A 13,630-nucleotide genomic window follows, 5' to 3' on the forward strand; every position below is an offset into this window, starting at 1 on the left:
GCCCCGTTTCCGGGGCCACGCGGGGGCGGGTCGCCTGGGAGCCACGAGCTGCGGAGGCAGGACGGGCGGCCCGACCCAACCCGTCCTGTTTGCCGGGGAGCGCTGCGGTTGTTCCCTGTGGTGGCCCGGGACTGAACGAACCTTATGCCGGTTCAGCCCGTGTCTGAGGTACCACCGAAGCGCCCGGCTGGCGCGGACTCCCGGCTTGGCTCCCTCCGGCTTTGAACTTTTTGCTCAACTTGGCTGCCCGGCGCCGGCGGGGGCGGGCGCTGTGGCTGCGCGTCGGCCTGGCCACGCCCTGCGCTCCTGGAGGTGGACCCCGCGCAGCCCCGGCCGCCCGCTTGTCCCGACCCAGGCCCACGCCGCCTTGTCCCTGGAGAGGAGACTGACGGTGTGGACAGGCCCAGGGGGCACGCAGTCGGAACTGGAGAGCAAAGCCGTGGGGGCGAGTCCCCCCACCTAGATGCAAAGGCGCCCGGGAGATGCGCTCTAGCGGAGGCAAATGTGGACGTGTCGTGTGTGTGTGTGTGTGCGTGTGTGTGTGTGTGTGTGTGCGCGCGCGCGCGCGCAGAGACAGGGAGGAGAAAGTTGCGGGGGCCGACTTGGGGACTGGACCAGGTATGGACAACGTTAGAAAACACCAAACCCCTACAGAAGGCAGAGGTGGCGCGGGCCTGGCTGGGAGGGCCCCATACCCACACTTACCCCCACCGTCCGCACACACCTTTCTCCTGGGCACCTCTTCACAAAGTCGAGAAGAGGTAGGTCCGGGAGGAGTGCGGAGGCGATTAGCCAGCCGAGCGGCAGCCTGATCCCGGGCATCCCGCCTCAGTATCTTCTCATAGGAGAACCCTGGCAACCCGGCCCCATTTCCCAACACTTGAGAGCTGGGTAGGGTCCGGGGTTTAGGGCGCAGGCTGGGCAGCGCAGGTCCCGAGCTGGCGACTCCGCGCGCGTCCCAGTGGTGTGCGCCTCCGCCCTGCGCGGTCCCGGGGCAGCCACGGCTGGGTCTCGAGCGTCCCCAGCGCGTTCCGGGAAGGTGACTCAGCGATGCGCTCACGGGTCGAGAAACTCCAGGAAACAAGGAACGAGGGCAGGGAGCAGGGGCCTTATCACCCCATCCTAGCGCCGCAGCCCACGCTGGCCCATCGAGGTCGGGTTCTACACCTCCCGACCCCCCACTCCCGAGGAATGCGGCGCGGGTGGAGGAGGGCAGCGCCACCACAGCAGTGCCGCGGTCACGGGATGCGAGGATGCTGGCGGCGGCGCCGAGAGAGGGCTCCGCGCGGGAGCCGGGGCCCGGATCCAGCCCTTTCCCTTGCCTCCCTGCCCCTCCCACGACGCGGGGGCCGAGTGGTTGAGGTCACAGTTTTGGCGCCTAGAAGACGCAGGTGGGGGAGAGGTCGCAGCCCGGGGTGGAGGGGCTGAAACCGGCCAGGGCGGCCTCCCCTCCTCCGCCCCTCGAAGGCACTCACTGCCCTGCGCAGCTTAAATGGCCAGGGTTCTCCCAAAGATTCATGCTCACCCCAGCTCCCTGGTGCAAAGCTTCTTTGCCGGAGGATCTCAACAACTATGACATTTTCATCAGACCTGAAAACCCTTGGGTTTGATCAGGGGAAACTGAGGCACGGGGAAGGGAAGACTGCCCATCGGGAAGAGTCCGTGGTGAGAAAGCTCACCGGGCGGGCGCACCGTCCTGGCTTCCTCCTGGCGCCCCAGGCTAGAGCCGTTGGAATCCTCCAGGCGGTGCGGGAGGGGAGGGGAGACGGGTGCAGCCTGCGTGGTCCTTTATCCCGCAGCCTCGGGGGCGGGGGGCGGGGGGGAGCCCAGTGGGAGGGAGACGGCGAAAGGCATAGCCCTCTGGCCCGAGTTCACTCTGCACAATGGCTCCTCTGTCCTCATGGCCGCCTCCTCCCTGCCCCCTCACCTCCACTGTCTCTGCTCTGCCACCCTCATTCCTGCCATTCAACACCCCCCCTTCCCAGGCCCAGAGAGCCCTCCAGCGCATTTCTCCTTCCTAAAGACCTTTATCTGCTTTCCAGAAGTTTACTCCCCATCAGCACCCCTGGCCCAAGAGACAGGATTGGGCGAGATGCCTTCTCCCCTTGTGACAATTGGGGGAACTGAAACCCAGAGAGGTGAAAGGTCTTGCTGAAGCCTCCGAACCAGTTCCCAACAGACCAGGAGTCCTGACCCTAGCCTGGGAAGTCCCTGTGTCCTGTTGAGTCCTGTGAGGCTCCCTGCTGGGCCTCCCCACATCCCCGGTGTCCCATTGAGCTTGGTCTCTGTTGGCCTAGTGGGTTGCTTGGCACAGAGCTGCCCCAGGAACCCAGCTGCTGAGTTTCCACCAGAAAGAGGAAGCCCCTTGAAGCCCTCATTGTCAGGCCTCATTCCCCAGTAGCCCACCACTGTGCCCGAGGCCTGCCACAGACCTGGCAGTAGACTTGGATCAACCCAGAGCTCGGCTGGCAGGCAATACCTGTCTCACAGGTGAAAGGTACTGTCTATCCCAGCCCCCGATGCCTCCTCGTGGGCAGTCTCTCCAGGGAGACACTCCTGAGAACCCTTTTATTTTGCAAGGAAAGAAAGAAGGCATTCATCGGGCCTGGCCCCAGCTCCCTGGAAACTTGGAGCCAAGGCCGCCAGATGGCAAATTACTTGCTTTTATTAGGAGAAGACTTCTGCCGTCTCACCCTCCCCTGAAGCTACCTTCCCTGGAGACTTCAGCTCCCAAATTGCAGGGCCTGCAGGCCTCCCCTGACCTCAAGTTTTTCCTGTTTTATGGTCCTTTGCTGCCTAGGAAGCGCAAAGGCAGGGGAAGGGAGGTGCTCAGCTCTGCAAACTCTTTGTGAGGGTGTGTTCTAGGACGACCAAGATGTGACTTTCCATTCTGAGTTTCTTCCATGCGGTTTTGAGACTGACCACGCCAGGCATTGTGGTGTGTGCCACCTCAACAGTGACCCAGTTCCCAGAACATGCGCCACCTCTGGGGAGCAGGGGCACAGACTGGTAGCACAGGATTCTTGGCTGCTCACCGAGATCATATGAGAGTGTGTGCTTTACTCAAATTTCTGGTTTTTGCAGAGGTTCAGCTGCTCTGGGCATGTGGTTGGGCTGACCCAACTTGGGTGACCTCCAGCTGGCCTCGTAGGTGTCCTTGCTGAGGCTGGGGACCCAAGTTTCTCAGGGCTTCTGGACTCTGCTGCCCACACCCCCACCTTCGGGTTACAGCTCAGGGTAATTAATTAGCTTCCAGAACTTTCTCAGTGTGGGGGCCAATCCATTTTAGACACACTCTACTCACTCCAGCTGCCTGCCAGCATCTGAAGGCCTTGGAGTTTGCAATTCCTAGTGAATGCCTCTTCTGCAGTCCCACTTGGAAAGATGTGGGTTTCACCTTCCTACAGCCCGTTGCGTCCTCAGCCTCCTGGCTGGAGACTTCTCAGCCAGACTTTCTCAGGACCAGGGTGTCAGTTGTCAGTGACCTGCCTGGAGTGATTTGAGAATCCTCCAGACTTAGGGCCTGTAGTCTTAAATTTCACCTGGAGAGATTTGTTCTTTAGGTCTGTATTACCTTTTGTGGACATACTCTTCTTCAAGTGCAAACAACTCTAGGACGGACAGCAATAAGTTATTGGGTTATTGGGACCTGTTTAGTTATCTAGTGCTGCTATAACAGAAATATCACAAGTGGATGGCTTTAACAAATAGATTTATTCTCTCACAGTCTAGGGGGCTAGAAGTCTCAATTCAGGGCACCAGCTGCAGGGGAAGACTTTCACTCTCTGTTTGCTCTGGGGAAGCACCTTGTCATCATCTTCCCCTGGTCTAGGAGCTTCTCAGCACAGGGACCCTGGGCTCGAACGATGCGCCCACTGCTGGCTCTTCTTTCATGGTGGTAGGAGGTCCTTTTCTTCTCTGCTTAATTCTCTCTTATATGTCTCAAAAAAGATTGACTCAAGATACAACCTAATCCTGTAGACTGAGTCCTGCCTCATAAACATAACTGTCTCTGATCCTGCCTCATTAACATCATAGAGGTTAGGATTTACAACACATAGGATAATCACACCAGATCACAAGATGGAGGACAACCACACAATACTGGGAATCGTGGCCTAGCCAAGTTGAGACACATTTTTGGAGGACACAATTCAATCCATAACAGGACTTTATTGTTGTTGCTAGTTACTGTCATCTGAGTCAATTCTGACTCATGGTGACCCCACATGTGCAGAGTAGAACTGCTCCATAGGGTTTTCAAGGCTGTGACCTTTTGGAAGCAGATCTCCAGGACTGTGAGTGGGTTTGAACCATCAACTTTTCAGCTAGTAGTCAAGCACTTATCTGTATGCACCACCCAGGGACTCCATTAGGACCTTAGTGTGAATTAATAGATCACTTTTAATGAAAAAAAAAAAAAAGGAATAATGCATGCTTATATGGACAGAGGAGGAAAGGAGTTTCTAGAAGGCAGCCCTACCTCCTCACACCCTTGTCAGGTTGTGATCTGTTGGGAAGAGTTTATGTCTGCACTGGCAGCTAGACTTCATCGGCCCAGCAGCCCACACTGCTCCAGCTCCCTTGACTTTCAGCTCTTACCCTACACCCTGGTTTATGGCATCCTTGGCTTCCTGAGCAGATGGGTTTATGCCCCAGTCCTTGGAAGAACAAAGCTGAGTGGTGTGTTGGATGGTGTATTAGGTTCCTATTGCTGCTGTAACAAATTACAACAAATTTTGTGGCTTAAAGCAGTACCAGAGGTCAGAAGTCTAAAGTGGATTGGCAGGGCTGTGTTCCCTTGCCTTTTCCAGCTTCTAGAAATCACCTGCTTTCCTTGGCCCAAGGCCCCTTCCTCCATCTTCAAAGCCGGCAGCATAACCAGTTGCTGTCAAGTCAATTCCAACTCCTGGTGACCCCATGTGTGTCAGAGTAGAACTGTGCCCCCCCAGGGTTTTCAATTGCTGAATTTTTGGAAGTAAATTGTCAGGCTTTTTTTTGGAGGTGCCTCTGGGTGAACTCAAACCTTCAACCTTTCAGTTAGTAGCCGAATGTGTTAACTGTTTGTACCAGGGACTCCACCAGAAACATAGACTCTTCAAATCTCCCTCTTTTTCTTTCTCCCTTGTCTCTGGCCTCTGTGTCCATGGTCACATCTTCTTCTCTGACTCTGCAGTGCAATGGATCACTTTTATATGACCTTTTTAGCCATGGTCTTGTAACTCCCTCCAAAAGATTGAGTGAGACTATGCAGATAAGGTGCTTGTGGCCCACCAAGGGAATTGGACAGCTTGCTAATAATACAAATAAGGTGCATGGTATCTTTGTGGGGGTGGGACCATGCAAATAAGGTGTATGGAACCCTAATGACGGGATTGGTCAGTTTTGCCATCCCACTAGGCTTAAAATGAGCCATTCCAGAGATGGAGATGGGGGACCTCACTACCACCAAGAAGAAGAGACGGGAGCAGAGCACATCCTTTGGACCCAGGGCCCCCGTGTGGAGAATCTCCTAGATCCAGAAGACAGAGAGAGGGAGAGCTGTAACACTGGAAATGGGGAGAAGTAGTGACAAAGAAACAGCAGCAGCAGAACCAGGAGCCTGGCACAAGATGTTGCAGTGGGCTTCCCAGCCCATGGAGCAAGGCGGTTACAGTGGGTATGCTGACCTACGGAGCGAGAGAGCTGAGTGCCTTTGGGCGGGCTGAGGCTTCCTGTTGGAGTGGGATGCCCCAGGGCACTTATTGGCAGAGCTAAAGAACATCCTAAACACTTGCCCAAGCAGGGCAGAGGCCGGGCCGAAGGACGGGCAGGCCTAGGTCTAGAGAGAGGCCTGCCTATGGGCACAGCTGACAGTAGGCTGTCCTGATGGAAGAACTGTATCCTGAGTCCTTCCTGATCCTAAATTGTAACCTGTTACTTCTGTAATAAACCCCGTAACTGTGAGTGTGGTCTGTGAGTTCTGTGTGGCTGTTGCCACAAATTTTCGAATGCAGCAGAGGAGAGTGCCGTGGGCGGGACAGCTGGTGTCAGAATTGGTAAAAAGGTTGGAGAGTGGAGGTGTGTCTGAACTCCACCTCACTCGAATTAGCCTTGGGCCGTTGATCTTGATTCTCCTCTCTCCCCCAGAAGTTAGAGAAGGTCTGATGCCATTGTGCTATTTTTACATTGACCCGTTTTTACACTGACCCCCCCGCCCACTTCTTCTTATGAGGACCCTCATAATTACACTGGATTTACCTGGATAATGCAAGCTGAGCTCCCCATCGCTATGCCTTTCCTTCAATTAATCACAGCTGCAAAATCGCAGCCCTAGGCTCCTGGCTGGAGGCTTCTTAGGTGGACTTTCTCAGCATCAGGTAAAAACCAAAAACCAAACCCATTGCTGTTGAGTCAGTTTCAACTCATGGCCACTGTATGTGTAAGGTGATATGTCCCGAGATCACAATGCGGGCGTCTTTGGGAGCCGCTCTTCTGCTGACCACACATGGGTCGGGAAAGAGTCTGGGGATTGTGCCCTCCCTCAGCTCCTGGATCTTCTTTTCTTGCACCCCCCTCTGCTCTACCCAGGCGAGCAAACACCTGGAACTTGCTTTTCCCTAAAGAAGTATTTGTTGTGAGGGGCTGAAAGCATACACGTTTGCTGGAATCCATACACAAGTCTATAGACTTCATGGACTTTCGTTCATCCGCAGAGGCCCCAACCAAGAAAACTGGTTCCCATTTTTAAAACTCGCTCAAGCAGAAACTGGCATCTTTGCTAAACACAGTCGTTACAGGATTGCAGAAGCCCAAGTTTTCACCTGGGAACAGGGGCGGCAAGCAGACCAACCTTCCGTCTCTCCCCCTGGCAGACCTCCCCACAGTACGTTGCAGGAAGGGCCTGCGGCAGGACTCAGGGGCCCCCTGGATACCAAACGGAAATGTGTGGCCCTCCCAGCTCCTGTCATGTGACCTAACAGTCCCTCTGTTTTTACTTCTCTGGCAGGAGGCTGGACCAAGCCAGCCACACTGAGAACCTCAGCCAGTGGGAAGAGTTACTAACTAGAACATTCCACAGGCTCTCGCTGACATCAGCTCTGGTTTGGTACAAAGTGGGCTCTGGCATAGACTCCGATATCCAATCCCACATCCTGGATATTCTGAGGGGAGAGACCGTTCCCCTTCCCAGACCCTCACCCCACCCCACCCCACCCCACCCCGTCCCTCCCAAAGGTGCTTTGTGTTCCTTGCTCGTTCATCCTGTTTCGAAGATTCCCAGCAACTGGTAAACATCCTGCTCCAAGGGCGGAGAAGGCCCCGTCGAAATGCCTCGAGTAATTCCCAGAAGGACAACTTGTGGAAACCAGGAAGAGGAGCCGGCATCTCTGACCTGCGAGAAGCCTGCGGCTGCAGGGATGGGTGTGGACACTGTTTCCAGGCGCTTTTGTTCTGCAATGTTTTCCACCACTTTCACCTCTCTCCGAAGCTAAAATGTGTCCTTGGGTGGTTCCCAAAGCAAACAGACTAGGAGCTGGACCTGGCCCCAGGGGGGCAGCGTGCTGCCTTAATGGTCTGTGGCTGTTTCCACCCACCTGAGGGGGGCCCAGGTTCGCTGTGAAGGATAGCGAAGTCCTTCCTTATCCTGGTCGCAGAAAAGCTCCAGCTGCCTTTGGGGATGCCTGTTTGAGGTGCCCTGCCGGCTCCTGGCAGTAGCCCGGGGAGGCATCCCTTGCCATTTATTTTAGCAGTGAGGCCACTCAGCCTTCCTCAACAGAAGCCCTTTAGTGGGGGCCTCGGGGGCAGAAGGGGGTGGGGTGCCCCACTTGACCAAGCCAGGCTTGCCTGCTCGTAATGCTTGTGAGCCACATCCCAGAGTAAAAATTCCTCTTCCCTGGAGGATCTTCTGCAGGTCAAAACCTTCCTTCACGCCACACACAGACGCGGGGGGGCCGGGGCCCTCCGGACACCGCGACCTAACGCCACACGTGCATGGAAGCCTTTGTGAACCAATCCAAGGGGAGAGCGGCTCCGAACGCAGAGCGGCCAGTCCGTCTGCCCTGAAGTCCTGACCACAGCAACGTGACCAGCATCTGGAGAATGAGCCCAGATGCCGTTGGTCCTCGAAGCACCGTCAGATGATCCTAGCAGCCTCCTTGGCAACGCACTCACGTGGTGACCTGACCAGGTGCTGCAGGTGTTGCTTATTGATGCCTGTGCTAGTGCAAGGTTTGCAGACTAGTGAATGTTAGTGAAATTATTTAACAAATGCAAACAAAATTGGAGAGTGCTCCCGAGCGGCTTCTAAGCCACTGGAGGGAGGACACACCTTTCGGCTTCTCTCCTGCCTCCTGCCTAGAACCACAGTCAGCGTGGTTGTGCACACGCAAGCCCTCCAGAAAGGCGTGTGGGCTGACCTCGCATCTGCATCCCTCTGGCAGACAAAGCAGAGCGCCTCGGGAGGGGGCCGCATCTGGGTGCCAGGTGGACCCTGTGGAGATGCAGAGAGCCCAGGGAAGGTTCAGCCCAACACGCCCTCCTCCTGGGAAGGATAGAGGCTCGTGACATAGAGTTTAAAAGGCACATCGGTCTTCCTGACTTGGCACGGCCGAGAAAAATCCATAGCATCAGGCCGGGGTTTGCAACCAGGGACAAAGAGCCTTCCATTTTTAGGCTGGAGTCGGTTGCCTTGTGACATGGGTCGCAGCTACTGGATTCTCAGGCTGAGAACTCTGAGAACTTAAAAGGGAAAATGCTCCGCTGCAAAATCTGATTGGCAGGGGATCGGAACTGTCTCTTTTCGGCTCTTGGCAGGCACAGGTGTTATCCCCCAGGGGAGAGGTGTGTGGAGCCTCCCCCACCACGCCCCGCCCCGGTGGATCTGTTCTTATCCCGATCTGCTTGCTGCCTTTGGTGGCGGAGCCATGCCCGCGTTAACAGCCAGGTGACAGCGAACCACATGATACCGCCAAGGGCACGTCCTCCAGGGGAGCGCCCAGTCTCTGCCGTCTCCAAGACTTTTTAATGTAATGAGTATTGTGAATGGAACAGCAGGAGCCCAATTTTAGTTCTAAACCAAGACCCTGAATGTTGTTAGTGCTCACGCTCGCTCACGGAAGGTTAGCGTGTCAATGACAAGCAGCCATAAAAGACGTCTTAAGAGACGCGGGGAAGCAAAGCTGGGTTACCTCCAGCCCTGGAGGCAAGTATCTTTAAAAATGAGGGACCCAAGGAACGGCAATGACTCTTTCTGGATCATTCAACTGCGATGCACAGAATGTCCATTTCTAAGACTATAGTTGGGATTCTGATTTGGGTTGGAAAGCGTGGTGGCCCTACCTTCTCCTATGACCAGATTCTCCTTAAACCAAAAAACCCCCCAAACCCATTGCCCTTGAATGGATTCTGACTCATGGCGACCCCAAGTGTTACAGAGTAGAACTGCTTCATAGGGTTTTCTTGGCTGTAATCTTTCCAGAAGCAGATCGCCAGGCCTTTCTTCCGCAGAGCTGTTGGTTGGGTTCAAACAGCTGACCAGTGGAGCACAAACTGTGTCACCTAGGGATCTAGTGTCTCCTTAGCACTAAATTATTTGGAGTCCAGTATTTTAGTCCCAGGTAGCCCTGGTGGCGCAACGGTTAAGCACTGGCTGTGTGATGCAGGCCTACCCGGTGGCTCTTCAGGAGAAAGACCTGGCAATCTGCTTCCATAAAGATTACAGCCTAGAAAACCCTAGGTGCCGACCTAACGGCAATTTTAGTCCCACGCAACCACTCAGAGGCACCTCCCCCTCCTTACAAGGGGGAAGGGTTGCAGTCAACACTTTGGTGGCACTGTTTGGACGCATTTTACCTTGTCTCAAAGGTAGTGTCCTTGTGCTGATCCTTGGTTGTTACAGTTATTTTCTTTTTACTATTCTGTCTTTTTCTCAGTAGACACGCAATGTGCATGTTTTAACTCTTTATTGAAGTATAAATACCTACAGAAAAGTACATGAATCACAAGCTGTATGAATTTCTACAAAACAACACACCCATATTAATCAAGAAACAGGATAATAACACATCCCAGAAACCCCTTGTCCCCTCTTCCAGTGACTCCCCCCCACCGAGGGCAACCACCCCTGCAATGTATTCTTCTATGTGGAAATGATACCTAAAGATTAATGGAAGTAAGCCTACACTTGTTAGCTGCTGTTCAGTCAGCCCCTGACTCGTGGCAACCCCCTGTACAACAGAAACACTGCCCTGTCCTGGGCAAACCCCAGGATTGGTTGCAGATCAGACTGTTGTGATCCACAGGGTTTTCACTGGCTGATTTTCAGGAGTAGATAGCTAGGTCTTTCTTCCTAGTCCACCTTAGTCTGGAAGCATCATAGCAACATGAAAGCTTCCACTGATAGACAGGTGGTGACCGTGCATGAGGTATATTGGCCAGGAATCGAACCTGGGTCTCCGGCATGGAAGGCAATAATTATACCACCGAGCCTCCAATGCCTCAAACATACGTTGTTGTTGTTAGGAGCCGTTGAGTCGATTTCAACTTATAGCAACTCCATGTGACAAAGTAGAACTGCCCCATAGGCTTTTCTTGGCTGTAATCCTTACAGGAGCAGATTGCCAGGTCTTTCTCCCAAGGAGCCACTGGGTGAATTACGGCCGCCAACTTTTTGGCTAGCAGCTGAGCAGTTAATGGTTGTGCCACCAAAAAAAAAAAACCGAACTTGTTGCCATTGAGTCAACTCCGATTCATAGTGACCCTATAGGACAGAGTAGAACTTCGCCACAGGGTTTCTTAGGCTATAATCTTTACAGAAGCAAACGGTTACGTCTTTCTCCTGCCGAGCGGCTGGTGGGTTCAAACTATCAAAGTCTCGGTTAGCAGCCAAGTGCTTAATCACTGTACCACCAGTCTCCTTAAACATACATTAGAAATGGAAATTTTAAAAAAATCTATCCTTCTTTTTTGCTGAAGGCTTTACCAGATGGCTCAGATGTCAAAAGTTCAAAGAGAATTCGGTAGTGAGTTTGACCTTGGGATGTCCTTCAGGAGAGCAGCTCAAGAGAGGAGGCAAGTTTCAGATGAGTGTGGGTGTGAGTGCCTAGGAGTCTGCTGATGGCCGAATCTACTTCCGGGTCATATCCTTGGCACTGTGGTTCCCAAACCAGGCCACACACCAGAGTCACCTGGGGAACATAAAAAAGAGCTGATGCCAGGTCCCACACCGAGAGAGTCTGGTTTACGTGGTTTGCAGTATGGCCTGGGCTTTGGAATTTTCCAAAGATCCCCGGTGATTCTGATGTGCGGACAAGTTTGGGAACCGCTGACTCAGCATAAAAGAAGGATACGAAGCCTATTTTCCAGGCCTGTGGGCAAATTAAAAGGATTTGCAGAGATTTCTGGAAATGTCACAGAAATTTCTTCTCAATGGCATCATGAGCCATAATGGTCCCAGTGAGTATTTCATGTCTGGAAATGAATCAGGCATACATAGTGCAGAAATGATACATATTGTTACAGACAGCCTGTCCCCACATCCTCCCGGAGACGGGCAGGGGAATGTGGAAATGGTAACAAAGCTGGCCGCCACCCAGGTTCCAAAAAAACAGGGGCCGGGGCAGGCTCTGCAGTTATTACAGTCACTTCCACTAGGTGGCGTCAAAGCAGGCACTGTCTGTGGACTGAAAATGCTAAATTAAATCCTATTTCCCCGTTGAACGGTAATACAATTCCAGAAATATTTTTTTTAAATATCTAATTGGTGTTTAATTCCCAGGGAATTCTATTATCCCTTGTGTGTGAAATAGATTAACTTACCTCTCCACTGTGGGGACTTGGAACCTCGCCCTGGTGCCTGGCTATGATTGTTATTATTGTTACCCATCCTCGAGTCGATTTTGACTCATAGTGACCCCATGTGAAAGAGTATAGCTGCCCCACAAGGTTTCTAGGCTGTAATCTATGTGGGAGCAGATCACCAAGTCTTTCTCCCATGGAACCACTGGGTAGGTTTGAACCACCGACCTTTCAGTTAGCTGCCGAGTGCTTAACATTTGCATCACCAGGGCTTCTATCCTGGCTAGGATATTAGCCTTGAATTTTCCTGCTCTCTCCACTTCGCTACATTGTATTTTCTGATATAGGTCAGATTTCTACCAACGTGACTGCGCTTCTGTGGTGGTGGTTTTGGAATAGCAATTTGAAAGTTATGAAGGAGTGGGAAAGGGGTGACAGGAAGGGGAGAACGGAAAGGAGGAAGAAATGGGATGGTGGGGAGGGGAGGGAGGCACTGGAACGCTCTTGTGTTAAAGGTTGCCTGGCTTATGGGTTTGTACTCTGCACACAGTGGAGCTTGGGCTTATAACGGTGTTTGATTCATGTATTTCCACCAGCCCTGCTAACCCGTTGTGCAAATCCTTCCCGGACAATCATTGGAAAGACAATTAATTTTTCATTCAAGAAAGGAACATATGTTTCTGAAAACCCTTGACTCCCTAAGAAAGTGTTCCAATGATCTGTTGCTGAGAAATAAACCACCCTAAAACTTACTCGCTTAAGGCAAAAATTTGTTATCTCTCGAAGTGGGTTATGGGTTAACTGGGCTCAGCAGGGTGGTTCTCACTTGGGGTCTCTCGTGGTTGCAGCGTCAATGGGCCTGACCGTCTGAGATGGCTCCCTCAAGTGGGGACAGTTGATGCTAGCTGTCAGCTAGAATTTCAGCCGGGGCTGTCAGCTGTAGTGCCTACATGTGACCCCCCCCCCAAGCTGGCATGATGGCTGGGTTCCAAGAGGGAATGTTCCATGAGCAAAGATTCCAAGAGCCAGGAAAAAGCTGCAAGGTCTCTGAAGCTCTAGCCTCAGAAGTCTCAGAACTTCCCTTCTGCCAATTCTATTGATCAACCAAGTCAGTAAGTCCAGCCTAGATTCAAGGGGAAGGAATTAGACCCCACCTCTTTTTTTTTTTTTTAACATAACCTTAAGATTTTATTGTCTCTAGATCACAGCCTCATCTACCCTGAGGCCAGAAGAACTAGATTAGATGGTGCCCAGCTACCACTACCAGCCATTCTGATCAGGGCCACAATAGATGGATCCTGACAGAACAAGAGAAAAATGCGGAACAGGACTCAAATTCTCAAAAAATGCAGCCTTACTGAACTGGTTGCGACTAGAGGACTCCCTGAGACAGTCACCCTGAGATATTCTTTAAACCTTAAACTGAATTATCCCTTGAGGTCACCTTTTAGCTAAATAACAGATTGGCTCATAAAATAAAGAATATCACCTGTGAGCAATGAATTCCTTTAAAAAATCATCTGTGATACCAAATGGTCAAAAATTACTCTATAGCAAAGACGAGAAGGTAAGGGGGCAGGGAAACTAGAGTAATGGAAATAGTACAACCAGAATGGAATGAATGAGAATGATGACACATTGTGAAAAATGTAAGCAATATCACTGAATAATTTGTGTAGAAATTGTTAAATGGGAATATAATTTGCTGTGTAAACTTTCATCTTAAGCACAATAAGATATTACTTAAAAAAAAGACTTTGGATACTTCCAGCAAAATGGCGCTCTAGGCAGAAGAACCACACCGTCCCTCCACAGCAAAGATCTGAAAAACTAAGCTGAACAGAGAAAACAACAA

Source organism: Trichechus manatus, unplaced genomic scaffold (assembly GCF_000243295.1).
Source record: "Trichechus manatus latirostris isolate Lorelei unplaced genomic scaffold, TriManLat1.0 scaffold00028, whole genome shotgun sequence".
Lineage (NCBI taxonomy): Eukaryota > Metazoa > Chordata > Mammalia > Sirenia > Trichechidae > Trichechus > Trichechus manatus.